The 20,294-nt window shown below is 42.1% G+C and overlaps 1 protein-coding gene across 4 annotated transcripts in view; it reads right to left on the bottom strand.

Annotated features, from left to right (window-relative positions):
- VCAN (versican) overlaps positions 1–20,294 on the bottom strand; it is a 129,498-nt gene that overhangs the window by 105,252 nt on the left and 3,952 nt on the right. Inside the window, exon 1 of one of the 4 annotated variants that reach the window (XM_005661536.3) lies at positions 6,415–7,003. The exons of 1 other annotated variant lie outside the window; for it this stretch is intronic. The gene's annotated coding sequence lies outside the window, so the exon portion shown is untranslated. 4 annotated transcript variants of the gene reach the window in all.

The raw sequence follows: 20,294 nt of genomic DNA, 5'->3' as shown, positions 1-20,294 counted from the left end.
AGAAGAGGAAAAAGTCATTGAACAATCAAGTCACAGCTGACTGAGGCTGTTTAATTGCCTGGGAGACACAAGAGACAAGGTCAACAGGATTCCTATTGTGAGAAGTGTCTGCAGAGAGGATAAGAGTCATGCCAGGGATGGGCTGCCTCAGAAAAAGAGAGCGCCAAGGTTCTAGTAAACAGATATTTAGTATTCTCCCTTGATCTTGGGGAAGCTCCACTGAGCAAAGGGTGACTTAAGGATGCAGACACAGTGGTTTGTCTTCCAAAATTTTTGAATTAGTTACCCTAGACAACCAATTGTCTAAGATACCTCAGCCACAAACTGGATGTAAAGAGCATTGTCCATCATGTTGCTACAGGATGCTTTCTAAAAGGAGGAATGCAGCAAGAAATATGGTTTAAACATCAAGTGTCATGAATATACTTCACAAGAATAATAGCATCATGTGAATATACCACCAACCTGTGACTGGATTTCTGTACCTGGACTTGGCTAAGCTTTTTCATGTCATTGCTCTGTTCCCTGCCTAGGAACCCCTTCCTGTTTGATCTAAAACACACTGCACCCTCTATTCCCTTTCTCAGGCTCTCTTTTTAATCATAGCACATCTCCCATTGTATATGTACATTTGGGAATTGCCTTTTTCTGCCCACCATGATATAAGCTCTGGGAAAGTAGTCTTTGATGTTGTGTTCACTGCTCTACCCAAAATGCCTGGGACACCCAGTAAATATTTGTTGAATGAATGAATATGTCTATTTCATATGTAATCAGGCTACACACACACACACACACACACACACTATTTGGTACATTACTTTCTTCACTTAAAATACAGTGTATCTCAGAGAATGTTCCAAATCAGCTAATAAAATTTGTCTGTTATTTTTAACAGCTGAATAGTTTTCCCGTAGAGGAATATAGCATTTTATTTTCTCCAGTTCCTGTGAATGAGCCTTTACGGTGTTTCTAAATATTTGCTACTAGAAATAATGCTGCAAAGGGCATTCCTTGACCATTTGTTTTGGGTGACATTTGTACCAATAGCTGTATGACAATATCTAGAAGAGGAATTTCTGGGTCAAAAGGTATATGCATTTAAAATTTTTTTGATAGCTATTAGCAAATTACTTTCTAAAGAAAATGAATCTATTTATGAGAGATCCAGGCTCCCCATAATTTGACCAACACAAACTTTCATTGAACCTTTTGGTCTTTACTGCTCTGGTTGATGAAAAATGATGCAAAATATCATTATTGTTTTAACTGTTATACTTTAATTATAAATGAGGCTGAACCACCTTTCATATGATTAGTTAGACCAATATGAGACCCAGGAATATTTATTTGTGAAGTTTTCCTTTATCAAATCCCTTCTGGAGATATTCACCCTCTTGATATTTATAACTGCACATGTGTTGAATTGATTTTGACACCAAATGTCTAAAAGTTGAGTCTTAACCTGGTTTTCTCAGTAAGTAAATGCAACTCAAGCTTTCTGATTCCAAGCCTGGTGCTCATTCCACTATACCACAGGTAATATCAACTCAGTAATTATAACTTACATATTATATATGTGTTTATCATAAACTATGTAATCTCATTTTTATAGACATAAACATCTCTTAAAATTCTTAGAAGAATGAGGTAGAAAGTATACAGATACAGGAAAAAAAGGTAAATTTAAACAGAGATCTGCACTTATACTATTTTAAAGATGATAGATTTATCCACAGGAGTTTCGGGGAAACATAACAGATAACTGCATTACATAAAGATGCTCTGCACTGACCACTGAAATAGAATCACCCCTGGCACATTCAGTGAACCTGGCAGTCAAAAAACCCTAGAGAATATATACATAATATGAATGTATAAATGTGTACATATACATGTAATTAACCATGTCTAGGCTACCAGGGAAAACTGACAAGAGTTCACTAACCAAAGTGGAGCTTGGCCAAGACATTTATCTCTACTTCTCCTTGTTCTGATTCCAAATCAGAAGAGTACAGGCCTTGTGTTTTCCGGTAAAGTACAGACCTATGCAACAATCAGTATGCTTTCTCATACCAGAGCAAGTAACCCTCAACAATGAGGGTTTGTGAGTCCTAACTGGTTTCTCTAGGTGGGTGGTGAAATAATAGCCTGCTGCATTCATTCATTCTTTTCCTCAAAAGAACCATGTGTCTTGAGAAATTCTGTTCAGTCTCAGGGCAATACCCCATTTTAAATACAGCGTCTAGTGATGTTTGCCCATGAACAAAGTCAACAAAAATGTTTAAACCCCACTGAAAAAGGAGAGCTTGGTTACATGGCTGTTGGGAGACAGTTTTGGTTGCTCTTTGTGCCCTCAAAGCCTCCAAGGCTCAATTACTGAGCAATCATTAACCACCAAGTACTTAAGCATAATAATGTGAGGAAAGAAAGAACAATGACTATATCTTTAAGATTAATCACATTCAGGCTTAAATTAACTCTGTTAAGTCCTTTCCAAACAGAATTTACAAGGGCGCAGATATAGCTATCTTAGGATATCAGAGGTATTTCCTTCCAGTTAGTAAGCACAGGGAAAAAGACAAAACCTCTCTCTATAAATATGCCTAAATCTAGGTGTATTCTTTTCAAACTTTATTTTAAAAGCGGGAATTTAGGGCAAACTTGAAATTTCTTTTTTGTCTACTAAAGAAAAACAAAACAGAACTTTGGGTTCTTACACAAATCTTTAGCCACTGCCTTGAATCTCACCCCTCTTCCCACCACTCACAAGATGATTAAGGACTATGGACTTCCTGCAGGAGGAAGTAATTGCTCAATCACTTTGAAATCCATTGGACCCTTTGCAGTGTTAGTTGGGACAGGCGCATACAATTATAAAATCATCCTTTCTTTACGTAGAGCTCAGAACTAGAAGTCAGTCTCTGAGACTTTTTGCTCCATATGCTCTCACATTCCAAGTTACATATTCCCCAAACCGGAATAGATTTTCTCTCAGAAAGCTAATTGCTTCTTCCACTGGCACCTTCCTATTTTTATATTAAACTCACAACATCTTACTTGAGGTCTTAATATGAATATGTTCACCACAGGGTTCGCCACAATTGCCAAGCAGTAAAGAATTTAGGTCATAGCTTTTAGAAGGAATCAAAAAGAAAGAGAGAGTGGATGACTTGGATGTCAGAATGGAGATGGAATAGATCATTAAAACTCTGTTCTTCCAAGATAAAGAGAAGAAGTAGGAGAGTATAAAACGCAGCTCTAAGTGGCAGTGTGTACTCTGTGCCACATTCCCCCAGGTCTCTCACTCAGTCATTTCATAAATATGAGCTGAGCTCCCACTATGGGCCGGGCCGAGCTAAAGCTCCTGATGCAAAAGATGTACGCTCATAGAATTGTATCAGTCTTGTCAACAGCAATTGTCATGCTAGACAAACTCCTTGTGACAGTCTGGAACGTGATTATTCTGTAACTGACTAAAGATGATCTGTAAAAAGTCAATATATGGATCACAGGATATGGATCTGGTATTTCTGCCAAAAAAAATTCTCTCAGAGTAAATTTTTACTTCTTTCCTGTGGCAAGGCAATAACTCCTCCTACCACTCCCAAGAAACAAGGAAAAGAAAATTCAAACGGTCTTCTATTTAGTAAGAGTGCTTAGCGCCTAGATCGAAGTCGGGTAGGCTCCAGCAGCTGGGGCGGGGGTGCGCGGCAGCTCGGATCTCCCGCCCCCTCCACCCGGGTCCCACGGAAGGAGTAAAGCCACGCCCCACTGGCCTCTGGGCGGGGACCCAGGAGGCGCCCCGCCAGCGTCCGCGCTGTGCGACTGCCGGTCCAGCAGTGCAGCTGTCTCTAAGCCCAAGAAGTCACACCCGTCTCGGGCGGGGAGCTGAAGCCTCAGCCCACGTGGCGGCGGCTGGAGAAGCCCAGCGCAGCGGGAAGCTCCCGGTTCGTTTCTTCCCTCCGCGCGGGCGTAGCCAGCTGGGGCCCTCAGCCCCGGGCTAGTTGCTCCTCCTTCCTTCCCTCCCAACGCTTTGCTTTAGTGGGGCTTGTTATCGCTTTGGGGATTAAAACAGTGGCAGACGCGAAATTCAGTCCAAAATCTTGAAACGAACCCAGCCGGTCGGATCCCGGCTGTTTGCTTGCATGTACCCCATCTCTGTTCTTTTCTTCTTCCCTTTCTCCCCATTGCCCCTTTCTTTCCCTTCTGGTTTACCTCCCCGGCGCACTCCTCCCAAGTTCTCACATTCGAAACTAAGGAAGTTTAAATGTTGGATTTGGGGCCCTTCTTAGGCAATGCTTTGAGGCTGGGCCCCAGCATTGGTTTCGAGTGGTCATGGATCTTAGTAAAATTTCCAGAAATAAAGCATTCTATTTGATCTTTCTTAAAATGACGCCCCAAATTGGAAACCTGAATCCTCTCCTGACCATGTGTCAGTCCACCAAACTTCAGACTCGGCCCAGAGTGCCGCTCACATCCCAGCTGACTCGGAGAAGGCGCTTCCACCACCCTTTGCAAAGAGTAATCTCCTTCCTGGGTCCTCCAAACCGCTAGATTTACGTAGCAGATTCCAAAGTAGAGAACTAACAACCAAGGAACTAGGGTCTTCCATCCTTGAATACATGGTTGTGAAAGCGGCTCAGTTGCTTTTGGGGGGTAGGGCTCGTTTTCCTCCGCCTGTGCTATATTTCTCCATCAGGGGGCGCCCACATCCGCCACAAAAACGCCCTATTCCTAGACATCAGGGTTCTGCAAGACCTAAGCACGCCAACTGGGGGCAAAACCGAAGGAGCGCACCGCCTCCCTCGCTCCTCCCTCCAAGCCTGCCTCCAAAGACAGGGGAGGCAGGGATTTCACACTAGCCATTCATTTGTGAGCCGTGGGGGAGGGGACGCTGGAGCGAAAGAGACTGAGCAGAGGCTGGGAGAGGGGAAGGGAGGCAGAGAAGATGGAGACAGAGAGGAAGAGACAAAGATGAGAAAAGGGCCACGGACAGCAAGACTGTCTTTCCGCCTGTGGGTGTGCGCACCGCAGGACAGCTCTCCAGGCTCCGCGTAGCATCTCCCTCCCGTAGCATCTCCCCAGGATATGTCGGACTTTCTGGGGGCGCATCTGGATCCGAGAGCAAATAGTTTAAGCTATGACACTATTTGCCTTCCTTGCTCTCCGCTGCCTAACACATTGACCGCTCCACGCCCAGTGACACAGACAGCGAGCCGGGACAACTCAGATGCTTCCCAGCCCGCACGCACCAGGGATGCCGCCCGGCGGCGCCCACGCCTCTGCAGGGCGGTGGGGCGCTCCAGCCCAGGGCGTCCCCCGGAGCTACCCGCACTCGCTCTCCGCAGCCGCAAGACCCGCCTGTAAAGTTGCTCAACTAGGGCTAAGAGCTGTGAGGGGGTGGGAAAATGGAAGGAATACGAGGAGTGTTATAGTCCGGGCGAGAGGACTGGTCCTAGAGGCCCCATATTCGGGTCCCCGCGCCACCTTTGTCTGAAGAGCGCTCTGAGCACTGGTTTGCTCGTTGAGAGGGGAGCTAAAGCCTTCACCTCGCTCTTCAGGATGAGATAAAATTCTTGCACATCCCTGTTGGTAAGGGGTAAGCTTTTCCCGCCCTGGCGCCTTAACAGACCTCCGCGGCGCTCCAACAACCCCACCCCCCATTCCCTGCTCCCTCCTGGACGGCTCTGGCGCACCGCGCGCTGGACAAAAGAACCTAGGGGGCACGAGACAGAGCCTTGACAGCCCCAAAGTCGCCAAAGAGATACGGACCGGGGACCCTGCACCTCCCTCGACCAGACCTCCTCCCAGATCGCCTGCGGGCTGAAGGGGTCACGTCCGCGCAGGTCCTGCATCGCCCTGTCAGGAGCTGCCCAGGAGCAGCTTTCCAGGAACGCCGGGCACTGACCACACACCAGGGGCCGGGAACCAGGTGGCCTCGGAGACTTGTACGTGGAAAGTCTCGGGAGTCCCCATTCAAACTTTTGCCTCAAGCAGATTAACAACAACAAATAAAAGATCAAGGTGCCACGGGTCCCTCCCTCCTCTCGAGACCCCACGACGTTTCTAGGGGTTCTCTGCATTCCCTTCCCTCCCTTCCCCCAATTCCATTAGTCCTTCTACCCCCACCCCACCCCGGGCTTCTTTTGTCTGGATCTTTTTCAGCACGAAGGTCCCTCCTGTATTCCTTATTCCTCTCTCCAAACGTCCTTTTAAAAGTTACCTGCATTTTTTAAAGTGCATATATTTTCTTAACTTCTCTGCAGAGCTAGTTCTCTTTGCCTTAATTAAAGCCTTCTACCAATTACAATGTACTTCTTTTTTCTAAACTCGATTTTTTGTTCTTTAAGTTTCTCTCTCTCTCTCCCTCCCTCTCTCTTTTTAAAGGGGGAACAAAAGAAACGTGATTACCTTGAAAGGCGGCTTATGGCAGTTTGGGGGGAAAATTCACCTCAGCGCTGCACGAATGGGCTCGGCGTTGCTGGGGCGGGTCACATAGGAAGCGCGGTGGCCCGGGGAAGGGTGCGGAGGGTGCGGGATGGTGCTGGAGGATGCGGGGCTGACCGCAGATCCCGGTCCCTGCTCCTGTCCACAGCACCTAATGTTCACGGCTGTTGCGCCCGCTCGCCTGGAGTTCTTTCCCAGAAAGGCTCGGGGCAGCTCGCCTGCAAGTTCAAATGCGGGTTGTGACACCCATCATCATTATATCACTGTACCGTCAGCACCGAGGAGGAGACTCAGCGAGGAGGAGGAGGAGGAAGGAGGAGGAGGGTTCATTCACCGGCTCCTGAAGCGCTCCGCAGCTTCAGCCACTCCTAAAAGCCCAGGCTTGGAGAGCAGGCAGAGGGGCGGAAAGGCAGCTCCCCGCGCCTGCAGTAGGGACCGCCTGCCTCCCTCCCCAGGCACTCCCACCTCTCTGCGTTTCTTCCTGACAAGAAGTACCAATCGGCTTGGGGACAGCAGCACTCCCCATTCAGCGACTTACTAAGTAACATCGTGCTGTGCGCCAGGAAACCACTGCCTTCCACCCCTCCCCACCCCCATTTCCCCGCCCCCCGTGCTGCTAGTTCTGGGTTAGGGGAAAGGAGCCCCTGGGCTCTGGTGGGGCAAGCCAGCACTAGACAATTGAGTACCATCAGCTCTTCTTGGGAGCAAACGAAACTCTGTAAAATCAGCGAAGAACTTGGTTACAGAGTGCCTATTCGGCCACCGAGCCTGCCTGTCCCATCTCAGGGAAGTGTCAGTCTTCTGGCTTCTGCCAATCTGAAAGAGACACTTAGAAAACGAGATCCTTCTGAGACGTAGAGGGAAAGTGTAGGAATCCCCCACTGCCTTCGCCAGGAGCTGCCCAATGGGGAGCCCAACGTCACTGAGCAATCTACAAAGACCCTGGGAATAAAGGGCTGGACAGGAAATTCCCCGAAGCAAATCCCTTGTAGGATTCAAACAGATTCTCTTTCTTTACCACAAACCTACAGGAGTCTAGATTCTGCTTTCTCTGCTCTTTTTCTCCCTTCAGTCTTTCTAAGTGTCCCCTATGGTAGAATATTTAATTTTTTTTCCCTGAATAACAGAGATTCCTTGAATGTATCAAACATCTTCCTTGTGGTCAGGAAATGGGACCATACTCTTTCACGAGTTTATGTGATTTTTGTTTTCAGCCAGGCCCACCCAACTATGTAAACAACATCAGCACTTGGAAGAGTCCCCTGCATTGTGTTACAAAAGATTTCCAATGGGACCTTACAGAGCAGGGGTCAACCAGTTGACACAAAGGATTTCAGCCCCTTAGAAAAGAGAGACTTTGTATCTTCCTTTTCTTTGAAGTCAAGTATGAGTTTATACAATGGGAACAAAATAAATCCAAGGTGCACATTAATTTGACACTGGGGATATTGGAAGGAAGAGCAAATTTTCTTTCGATACAAATATGGAAGTATTCCAAATATGGAAAATGAGATAATTCTTCTCTCTGAAGTCCCTACTTATAAAATTATATCAAACACAACACATCACAGCAGTGATGATTAAAGGATAAATTCCATTTTCACCCTGAATTTCTTTGAGTCAGTTGGCTTAAACTCACACTTTACAGTAGCCTAGATTCTTGTTATAATGTTTCTTTTGCAAGTTGTGTTCTGCATGATCATAGATTTTAATTGATAAACATGTACAAGATTTGTCAGAATTTTGGTCCTCAAAATGTGCTTTCTTCCTTTCTTTCCTTCACTCTTTCCTTCTTTCTCTCTCTTTATTTAGCAGCTCACTACAGTGAATGATGTAACTATTAATTGCAGAATTTGGAAATCTTGTTTGTTTTCACAATGATTTATTTATTCTTAGTATAGTTATTATATTACCGTTTTTAATTTTTTTTTTGCTTTTTAGGGCCGCGCACACGGCATATGGAGATTCCCAGGCTAGGGGTCAAATCGAGCTACAGCTGCCAGCCTATACCACAGCCATAGCAACACCAGATCCGAGTGCATCTGTGACCCACACCACAGTTCAGGGCAACGCAGGACCCTTAACCCACTGAGAGAGGTCAGAGCTCAAACCTGCAACCTCATGGTTCCTAGTCAGATTCATTTCCACTGCACCACAGCAGAAACTCCTATATTACCATTTTTAACATTGAAAGTCTATCCCATTAAATTTATATTTAGAGTAACAGAGTCATAGAACAGAATCAAATTTCAAACTTTACATTTAATGGATAAGCAAATGAAGGCCCAGAAAGTGACTTTCCTAAAGTCACATGAATAATAGCAGAGCTATTACCAGATACAACTCTTGACTCCTGGTATACTGGTATTTCCACTGTTCCTCACAGCAACTTTATGATCAAGATAACTTCACTCAGAAAGAGAGAAAAATGAAATAAAAGAATCTTTATTGAAATGTATACCTGAGGCATTAGGTTAGATCTTTATCTGAAATACTTCAAGGATGTATTATTATTCTCAACTTTGAGTAAAACTAGCTGAGTTCCAAAGACTTTAAGTATCCTGCCCAAGGCCACTTTTTAAGTGTAGATCCACCAATCTGAAAAGCTTATTATCTCTCCATTACCCTGCTCTCCCTTCATGATACAGTTAAGTAAAACTTTTCTACAAAGGAGACCTAGAGCAAAGACAAGCAACTAATAGCAGATTAATATCTATTTTCAAGGAAATGTTAATAGTTAACATTCACTATAAATAATACCATCTGTGCATGATGGAGCATGATTAAAATTATGGGTCAGCTACTCCTTACATCTTGAGATATTTTCTTTTATCTTGCCAAATGTGTTTCTCCAGCCCTCCAACGTTTATAGTTCCTTGTAACATCCATAGACATTACAACTCTTGACCAAGCAGTTCTACAGGGCAAAGTCACTTTCTCAAGCAGACATAGCTAGTCAGAACATGGACAATGTTGAACTGCTTTATACCACATGCCTTTTCTTTACTTTGGCTTGTAACATTATTATTTAGAAAATTAAACACTTCTTCAGGCTGTCAAATAACCAGAATAAAATGACACCCCTGAATATCTGCTTTCTTTCTCTAAGGCAGATTTCCCTCTCTGGCTATTTATAACAGAAAAGGAAGAAAAAGAAAAGCATATCTGGTACATTCAGGATAGAGTCTGCAACTGTATTATTTCTAAGTATCTGTCCTTGAAGACTTCTTTCTCTCTCTCTCTTTCCCTCTTTCTATTTTTTTTTTTTCTCTCTCTCTTTCATCAAGAAAAAGACAATGAGAGAGCAGTTGTTCCTGATGTTTCCATGTCTGAAAAACTATCAGAATTTTTTGGAGGAGAAAATGTATATTTGTAGCTTTTATAACTAAATTTATACTTGCTCAATACACTCCTCTGAATCAAACACTAATTGAAATATCATTTTGTACATCCTCTTTTACATCATGTTCTTGTACTAGGGATAATCTGTATGTAAACTCCATGGTCCTGGGTGTAGACACCTACTGCTGGTGTCTACAAGAAACCGGAAGCCAGAAGCTATGTGCCTTGCTTCATTGCCTTGATCTGGTCTTTAGGAACTTGGCTGAGGTTAGGGGCAGCCAGCCAATGACTTAGAGAAGAAAGGTGTAGATGTCAGGTAGGCCTCCAGGGAATTTCACTATCTTTATCTAAACCCCCTTCTGAGGTCCTTTAGGATCACATTTCCATCTTCTCCTTTTTGTATTGATTAGGTGAAGTATTCTTAGACATCACATTATCAGCTGCTGCACGAAGAGTGACAAGGTTGCAGTCACATCCACATTCAGATAACAGAGTTCACATTTCAAGTCCCTGATCTGGATGAGCCTAGGCACAATGAAGGAAATATCCTTTCTGGATGGTGAGAGATTAAAAATGTACCTTTAGTGAATTCCAAAGACCCTAGAAAAAGGAAGCCAACCCTCTAAGATCACTTTTTAAACAAACGAAAAATTTTTTTTGACTCTACAGATAGGGTCAGACATTTTATCCAACACTTCATATCTTCTTTGGCTTCTAGGAAATGCTAAGTAATATAAGGTCTTTGTTGCCTTCTTTGAAAAATAAAAGAAACACCACCAAAGGCAAAGGACTGGTGACAATCTCATTACATGTTAGCCTAAAGTATACAAATTACTCAGAGAAATTAAACAGAGATGAATATTCTTAGAAAGCCATGAAAAATGTGATTTTCTCCAGAAATCAGATACCAAGCGTTTCCTCCCCAACCTCTAAATCAAAGTGTTACAGTAAAATGTTTCTTTCAATAAAAGAGATCTTTTTTTTCTCGTTGCTGTAAATGTTCTGTTCATGGTTGGGCAGATTTCTCCAGAACTTAACTGGAAGACCATCTACATCATGACGGAACTATGCAGCCAAAGCCAAGTTCCAACATGGAGTGATGGGAAAGGCTGGGCTGCTGAGAGGAGATGACTTCATTACGAAAAGAGAGGCTCTGTGCGTCGGTCCACACAGCAGCCAAATGGCTCAGCACATCTGCACTCGCCCTGAGGAGGCTGCCTGGAGCAGAGTATCAAAAATGCCATCATTTTTATAAAGGAAAAGATCAAAGTATAAATAAAGCAGTCCAACTGAATTGAATCAAAGACAGCAAACTTACTCCTCTCCTTAGTCACTTTCTCAAACTCTTTTCTTTTTCTCCCCACAGCCTGAAAAACATAAGTTATTATTATTATTTTTTAAAAAGCATTTGTCTGACTGAACCAAGACAAACTAAAGAGTCTGGTTTCTGAACACAAGGAAGCGGTAGAGATCTTAGAATCTAGTGGCAGGACAGAGAACAATGCAGAGGTTTTCTTAAGAGGCAAAACTATAGCAGTGGTGTTTACTTTCAGCGAGTACTAGGCTCCATTTATTTAATTAGAGTGGACGGGGACCCAGAGACATGAAGCTTAATGAAAGCACCATGGATGGGGCAAAAAAGCAATATGGCATCATTGGTGTCTCCTGTGAGCAAAGGTGGAAGCAAGACAGGAAACAAAGGAAGTTCTGCACAGTGAGAAGAATGTTTGGAGAACTCCAGTGCATGTATCAGAACAGGACATAGAAGTAACAGTAGTAACTACTTTAATTTTATCAGAAAAAAGAATTCCAGGGCAAGGTGAATGTCAGAGGCTTTAGGCTCCTGTCACAAAATATGAGTGATCACATTTTAACACTGTGATACAAAGGGGATCAAATATTTGCTATAACTCATCAACAAGAAAGAAGAGAAGAATATCTATAAGCAAATACTCATCACAGACTGCTCTCAATTTCTTTTCTATTTTCTTTGTTCAATTCACTTTGAGCACTTTCTATATGTACTGTTTTAGACCTTAGGTATTCAGGCATAATTCAAAAGGTCAGAATTTAGTCTCATCCTAAGGAAATTTATAATTTCTATGGAAAATAGTTAATGCATTGGAATAGTCAAGTTTATGATCTGCATAATAACAAGTGAACTTAAAAGGGAAAAACACATTTGTGTGTGTGTGTCCATTGGCTGGTCCATTCAGTCATCTTTTAAAACCATGCCACCAACTACAAATGGATCAGGAAAGAATGGTAGCGCAACAACTCTATTTTCTTTACTGGAAAATCTCTTCCATGAGCATATTCTACTGATATTGAATCCTGAGCATTAATCTTGTTATAGATGAGGAAATTGTGCTTTTTATTTTCCCATAATAAAAATAGGTGGTTAAATGATATGTACTCAGATCATTTTAAGTTTTCGAAAGTCTTCCAGAGCTGATAAATCAAACCAAATTTGAATGGTGGAAGGAAAGCATTAAATGTCATTCTAACAAGAAAAGAAGCTCAAGGAAATTGATCAGTCCAAGAATAATAGGGTCTCTAGCTGCCGGGCACAAGTATCAAATGTAGAAAATTAGAGAAAAGAACAATGTGCTAAACATTGTTTTTCTTCTTAGTAATCAGAAAGTTGAAAAAATTTGATGTGAAATATAGTATTGAACATACAGCTTCCCTCAAAAATGCAGTTGAGAATGTATAATGGCCCTTCCTATCCCCTATTTCTGCAACTTCTTTGGGGATTGTTTTTGGGGGGTGGGTCCTCTTTTTCTCTCTGGTGGTAGCTGCCTCTGACTACATCCTCCCTCCATATCATGTGACACAGTATTTATCTCTCTCCCCACCACAGCTTTATTAAGATGTAAATAATAATATATAACATTGCGTAAGTTTAAGGTATAAAATGTGATTTGATCCATGTACATATTGTGAAATGTTAGCCACAATAACGTTGGTTAACACATCCTTTAACTCAAATAATTACCATTTTGTTGTTGTAGTTAGGGTAAGAACATTAAAGCCCTATGCTAATAGCAACTTTCAAATATACAGTACAGTATCATTAAGTATCGTCACCATGCTATACATTAGATCCCTGGAGCTTATTCATCTTATAATTGAAAATTTGTACCTTGACCAATATCTCCCAATGTTTCTCCTGGCAACCACCATTCTACTCTCAACATAATAAACAGGCCATATATGATAAGTCCAGAGCTAACATCATGCTCAAAGGTAAAAGGCTGAAAGCTTTCCCATTGAGATCAGGAACAAGACAAAGGTACCCACTCTCACCACTCTTATTCAAAACAGTACTAGGGTCCAGCCATGGTAGTTAGCCAAGAAAAAGAAATAAAAGTTAACCAAATCAGAAAAGAAGTAAAATTGTTTCTGTCTGCTGATGACATGATCTTGTTTATAGAAAATTCTAAAGACTTCATCAAAAAATGATTCAAGTTAATAAACTAGTAAAGTTTCAGGATGGAGGAGTTCCTGTCATGGTGCGGCAAAACGAATCTGACTAGGATCCATGAGGACACAGGTTCAATCCCTGGCCTCAATCAGTGGGTTAAGGATCCAGCGTTGCCGTGAGCTGTGGTGTTGGTTGCAGATGCAGCTCAGGTCTGGTGTTGGAATGGCTGTGGTGTAGGCCAGAGGCTATGGCTCTGATTCAACCCCTAGCCTGGGAACCTCCATATGCCGTGGGTGCAGCCATAAAAAGCAAATAAATACACAGATTTTTTTTTAAAAGTTTCAGGATGCAAAATCAACACACAAAAATCAGTTGCATTTCTACACAGTAACAACTATCTGAAAAAGAAATAAAGAAAACAATTCCATTTACAATAGCATCAAAGATAATAAAATACTTAATTTGGAATAAATTTAACCAAAGAATTAATCAAACCCCCTATGCACTCAAAATTATAAGTCATTGAGGAAAGAAATTGAAGAAGACACAAATAAGTGGAAAGATATCCTGTGTTCATGCATTAGAAAAGTCAATATTGTTAAAATGTCCATATTATCCCCAAATATCTATAGCTTCATTGTGACCCCTATTAAAGTTTCAATGGCATTTTTCACAGAAATAGGAAAAACACAATGTCTATCTTAGTTTGGGCTCTCCTGGAGGCAATCCCTGAGATAAGACTCAAATGCAAGTAGTTTATTTGAGAGGCAAGGCTAAGAAACATCTGTAGAGAAGTAGGGATTGAGACAAGGCAGGGAAGGAGGCTAGTTAAGGGTGCATTTTAGGCACGTTGCCACTATGGGCAAGTGGAGCTTATTCCCCCTAAGGGATGCTGAGAAACTGTGGAGAGCTTGTTCCTCAGAGGTATCCTATCTGAGAAAGAGGGAGCTGGAGTAGTTACACACCTTTTGCTGGCTAGAGGTGTAACTTTCCAAGGGGTATAACTCTTCTGCCACTTTTGCATGTGCGCAGGCCGCTGGGCTCTGGTGGCCAGAGAAAGCTCTCAGGCTAAATGATGCAGGGTCTGCAATGAGAAGTTGGTCCAGCATACACAGAAATAATAAAGGTGAAGAGATACAGGTGGGGTACCAATTGCAGCTGCTGTCATTCTCAATATTTTAATCATCACTGAGGCTGGCTAGGAGTGCAGGGCTGGCAACAACGGGTTTCCTACCTTGGCTGGGCAAGATGAGTTGACAAGTCTTAGGACATCAGAAAGGAGTGTAAATGCACTCAGCAACTTTTCCTTCTAGGGCCACTGTCCACCCACACTAGCATCATCCCTCTTGCTACCTTTCCCACAACCAGTGCTGCCTCATCAACAGGATCCCCAGCCTGAATCTCAGTGCCTTTTCTCCCTCCCATATAGTTTAATTCCCTTCTATATCTCAATGGCCAGGAAGAACTAGCCAGATGAGGCCTGAAAACTACTGTCCTGGGAATCATAAATGAATCTTAAATTCAAGGAAGTTAGGTCTAGAAGGGCTGTATATTCACCTTCTGCAAAGTCCTCTTGCTTCAGACAGGTAGGCACTGGTGGAAACTCTGTAAGAGCAGGGTCTTTAGATGCCAAGTTTATACCATGCATGTGGTTCCTTAGCCCAGCACTTGCCCAGAGTAGGTGCAAATATGTGTTGAATAGATGTAGAATGAACACATTTGTTGAGTGTGTTCTATGTGCTAAGAAACAAGGAAGGCTGGGACCAAAATGTAGCAGGCGGGAGAAACTTCCCATCCCTACCCAGCTTCCCTTTTTCAGGCCATCTGCCCTCACCAAGTGCCATCAGAGCTTTGACCCACCTGGGTCCCAGGTCCTGGGTCCCAGGTCCAGGGGCCAAGAGAGTTTCTTTTCCGTTTGCAGTTGAGGGAATCCAAATTCCCAGCAAACCAAGTAGGACGGTAATTGCATTTTCCTAAGGGGATTGTAAGCAATAATTAATACCATTAATTCTGCACTCCTCAATCTACACTCCCATCTAGTAAGTTCCACATGATCTTAAATCTTTGAGACAATGTATTCTGAGATCTAAAAGAATAATTTTACTCTGTTTGTAAGTAGAGACTGGCACATTGGGCTGTAAATGAAATGGGAAAGAATACCTACTGTAGGAATGCCAACTGCATCTTTAAAGAGGAAGAAGTGGGGACGTAGAGACCAAGAGTGCTCGTAGTTGAGGAATAAGCCAGAACCTTGATTGCAATCAGAAATTATTTCTTGAGGTGACCCAGAGATGCCTAAAGCAGACAGAAGGTACAGATTACAAACTAAAGAACCTGAGAGAGAACAGTGTTAACCTGGGAAAAGATAAGTAGATTATGTTTGGAAAATAGTGGGAGAGAAGTAAAGAGCAAAGGTGAGTAAAAAAATGAGGTTGCTTGAAACCAGGTTATCTGGCAGATTCTACTCAGTGAGGTTAAAAAATAAAAACCTGGAAATTATTGGTTGTCTTTTGTTTGTTTGTTTGTTTGTTTTTTACTATATCAGATGTTCTATTCTGAATAAATAAATGTCTTGAATCTTGGCAGATTCCATAACTACCTGTATACTTTTCATTAATTATACCCAATTTTGTATAAAGTGCTAATCTCATATACAAATTAAGGCTTTTTTCTATCAAAGCTTCTATTTCTGTGGCTCAAGGGACATTAACTTGGGCGGGGAGGATGTCTGCCTGCCTTTTTTTTTAAATGGAAGTTCCCAGGCTAGGGGTCAAATCAGAGCTGCAGCTAAGGTCTACACCACAGCCACAGCAACGCTGGATCTGAGCTGCATCTACAATCTACACCACATCTTGCATCAACACTGGATTCTTAACCCACTAAATTAGGCCAGGGATCAAAGTGGCATCTTCACCCACTCTATGTTAGATTCTGAACCCGCTGAGCCACAACAGATGTCTGCCTTTTTAGTCTTCCTGCTTCTCCCTGACTCAGGCACAGGATGGGGCTGAGCAGGCTGCTGTGGGACCTCTGCTCTTACTCTTTCCTAGGTTCTTTCCTAGGCGAAGGACAGAGACAAGACCCTCTTACTTAACTGGCTGCTGTTATAATCCTCTTTGGGATTATTAAAGCTTCCCTGGATAACAGTGATGCCCTTGGAGTGGCAGGTGTCCCAAACCTGGCCACTAAGAGGACACATATACACATTCCAAGGGTCTTTAAGGGACAACCCTCTGCCCCCGCCCCCCGCCCATCACCACCACCAGCTGCAATCCTATAGGAGATGCAACCATGCTTCCTTCACTCCTCTACTTGACCGTGGTGGATATGCCTATATCCCCTGGTGCTGTGGTCTCCTAGTCTGACAGGCACCTTTGGGACATAAGCAAGAGAGCTTAGTGCAGCTACTTTCTGTTTGATCATTAAGCCCATCAGAACACCCCTAATTCTTGCCAGATCACATATGGGAACAAGGCTACCTGTGCCCTCTGTCCTTACAATAACTTCTCTCCAAATATCTTTGTTCCTGTTCAGGTAGGTATAAGAATGATCAAAATATCTACTTCCTGGGTGGCTACCCTGAGTTCCACATCTTATAGACATACTCGATTTCTGTGAATTATTCTCTTGTAGCCTCCTTCTTACTTCTCCCTTGAGGAAAGAGAGAAAATGAACAGCTCTCTCCACCAAAAAACAAACAACCAAAAAAACCCGTGAAATATAGTATAGGTGGAAGGAAGTATGAGAGATATTGGTGAGGAGAAAAATGGATTGCCAGGTTGTCTAAAGATGTAGAAATATGTATGTCACCAGTGAGAAAAGATTTGCCTGCAAAGAAAGGAATGACAAAATCCTTTCCTCCTGCCTCCTCTGTCATCACCTGGTGGCTTTCTATCTGTGCCTTTATGTACTGTGTGTGTTCCTGAGCTTCTTGTTCCAGATCTTTACATCTCATTTGAACAAAAATCTTCCAGGCTTCCAGTGGTTAGGCAATCTCATACCAAATTCCAGAATTTCTTTTGATTCATAGCATTTTGGCAACTTCATGAAGATAGGAGAGATCTTGCTATGATTCAGCAGTAAGGAAAGAGGAACACTGCCAAGCCCTTGGAATTTCTGAACTGAAAAGGCAGGTGTTTCATGCAGGAGAGCATTGGGATGGTGGCAGTGATCTGAGTGTGAACTCTGGCGAGGTAAATGAGTTCCCGACATGTCAGATAGTTCCTGATCTGGATTCAGATGGAGGAATCTAATAAGCCTTAAGGTCTTAAAACTTGAGTGACACACAGAAAATGAGGAAGTAGCATAATGGAAGGACTGTTAGAACTGGAGTCACAGGATGGGGGCACAAATCTCTATTGTACTATGTACAAGTCTTGTGAACTTGAGGAAGCCAACTGACCTGCCCGATTTTCCTCACTGGCCACATGAGAGTAACAAGATCTACACAACAGAGGTGTTAATGTCAGGATTTGATGAGATAGTAAAACAAGCACCTAATACAGTGGCAAGACCATCAGGTACAGCTGTGCAACCTGTGCACTATGTAAGTGTCCAGTCAAGTGAATCAATAGATGTTGAAATGGTGCCCAAAGTCTATTAGGTAAGCCATTGACACAGCATGGGGCTACACTGGACAGGAAGACAGGGCAAATTATCTTCCACCTCTGAAACAAACTGAACACTGAGACTTGAACCAAAGATTCTATCTTCCCACAGCTGGCACCTCTTTCTAATTTTCACAATGTCTGAAACACTTTAATAGCCACTAGATGAATGATTAAATGGAAGACTTTCTTGTAAGAGGGGCGCTTAGTCTAATCCTCCTAGCTACCGTTGAGGATAGCTCTCAATACACCCACAAGAGCAGGCTCCAAAATAAGGAACTAGTCGAGGACCATCTGCAATTAGGTCAGCATTTCTCAAGGTGTATCTTGTGCCACTGCCAAAAATGATTTGAAATTTGTAGCTTTAACATCAAAATTACAAACAATAGCAGAAAAATAAAAACATGGACCTATATCACCATTGAAAACTGTTGTGCTTAAAGAAAGTAAAAAGACAAGCCACAAACTAGGAGACAATTTTTGCCAATCATCTGTCTGACAAGGAACTTGTATCTAGACTATATAAAGAATTTGCACCACTCAATAGTGAAAAGAACAATAACCTAATTTTTAAAGATGAGCAGTGTCTGGATGGATATTTCTCCAAATGTATACAAATAACCAGTAAACACATGGAAAGATGCTCCATATCATTAACCATAAGGAAAATACTACTCAAAATACTAATGAAATACCACTTCACACCACCAAGGTGACAGAATCCAAATGTCAGATAAGAAGTCTTGGTGAGATATGCAGAATTCAGAACCCTCACATTCTGGTGGTGGGAATGTGAGATGGGAATAGTCTGGCTGTTTCTCAGGTTAGACATAAAGTTACCCAACTGCCCCAGCAATTTCACTCTAGGTGTATATCTTAGAGAATGAAAACATATGTCCACACAAAAACTTGTATACAAATGCTCATAGAAACATTACTCAAAACAGCTCATAGTAGAAACAGTCTACATTGACTGAAGAATAAATTAAAAAATATGTCACGTCTATATAAAAGAATACTATTCAGCCGTAAAAAGGACTGATATACTGATACAGCATGGTACAACATGATGAACTTGAAAATATTACACTAAGGGAAACAAGCCAGGCCAGACACAAAAAACTACACAATGTATGATTTCATCTACATGAAATGCCCACAATAGGCAAATGTATAGAGATAGAAGATAAGACTAGGGATTTGCCTAGGGCTGAAGAGTATAGGGAAATGGGGTCGTCTGCCAACAGGTAGGGTGTTTCTTTCTGTGGTAATGGAAATGCTCTGGATTATGTTAATGCTGGTCAATGTATAACTCTGTGAATGTAATAAAAAGCATTTAATTGTACAACTTAAATGGGGGAATTGTATGGTGTGTGAATTATATTTCAAAAGGTGTCACCCAAAAAAGTCAATGTATATTAAAAAATTATTGTGATGCTTGTCAAATTGCAGGTGTCTGAGCCTTTCTTCAAACTTACTAAATTGGAGTTTCTATGAGTGTAATCCAGGAATGTTCAATACAAACAAGTACACTGGGTCATTCCCATTTGTACTGTTTGTAAACCACACAACCAGTTTGTCCTACCAATGAATCACGTTAGATTTGTGCTGTAGCTTTGGCTGGGAGATTTTTCCTTGCAATGCATGTGCATTTGAAGTCCAACAGTTGAGAAATAGTTTGGATTAAACAAACAAACAAACAAACAAACAAAAAGACCCTAACCCTTTTCTCAGTTAATGGTTAAAGGCAACTAAGTGGGAGATCTGTCTTTCAAGTTTTTTCATTAGTGTGCTCAATGATAGAAATGAAAGACCATAGAAGGAAAACTAAGAAATTTTGGTAATTCATGGTAGAAATTTCTTTTATCATCATCCTCACAATCAACCAAAATGAAGACAACAAGACTCTCTGGAAAGCGTCTAAAATTGGGGGGATCTAGGTTCTACTTGCCCTTCCACCATCAACCACTGGGGTGAGATTTCATCTTCCACATTTCAAATCCAGCCATTTTTTTTTTTTTTAACAGTATTTGCTAAATCGGAATAAAAGTTAGTAGTGAGGGATGTTAATTTCAACTGCATGACACAGTAAATATCAAAATTTCCTATTAAAGATCTTTCATCCTTGGGTGGAATAACTATCTTTATATTTGTATAGAATGTTAGTATTTGTAGCATTAGCATTTACAAAGTTACAAAGTTAGTATTCACTAGTCACTTAATCCTTGAACTATCCCCATGTATATATGTGGGAGACAGTAACAGGCCCTGTTAGGGACTTGGCAGGGACTTCTAGTTGCTCCTGATGTTAAAAATGTACCCATGACTTGTTTTAGTCAGGTACGGTAAGATAGCCGACATGGAAATGATTGTCCTGAAGGAAGAAATTTGTATTCATAGATCCCTAGAAATAGATGCGTGGCATGTCACACGGGGCCGCATGGGGAAGGATCAGGGATGAGTGAAAG

The sequence above is a fragment of the Sus scrofa genome, chromosome 2 (genome assembly GCF_000003025.6).
Source record: "Sus scrofa isolate TJ Tabasco breed Duroc chromosome 2, Sscrofa11.1, whole genome shotgun sequence".
Taxonomy (NCBI): Eukaryota; Metazoa; Chordata; class Mammalia; order Artiodactyla; family Suidae; genus Sus; species Sus scrofa.
Note: the sequence above shows the minus strand (reverse complement) of the source record. Positions and strands in the feature narration are given on the sequence as shown.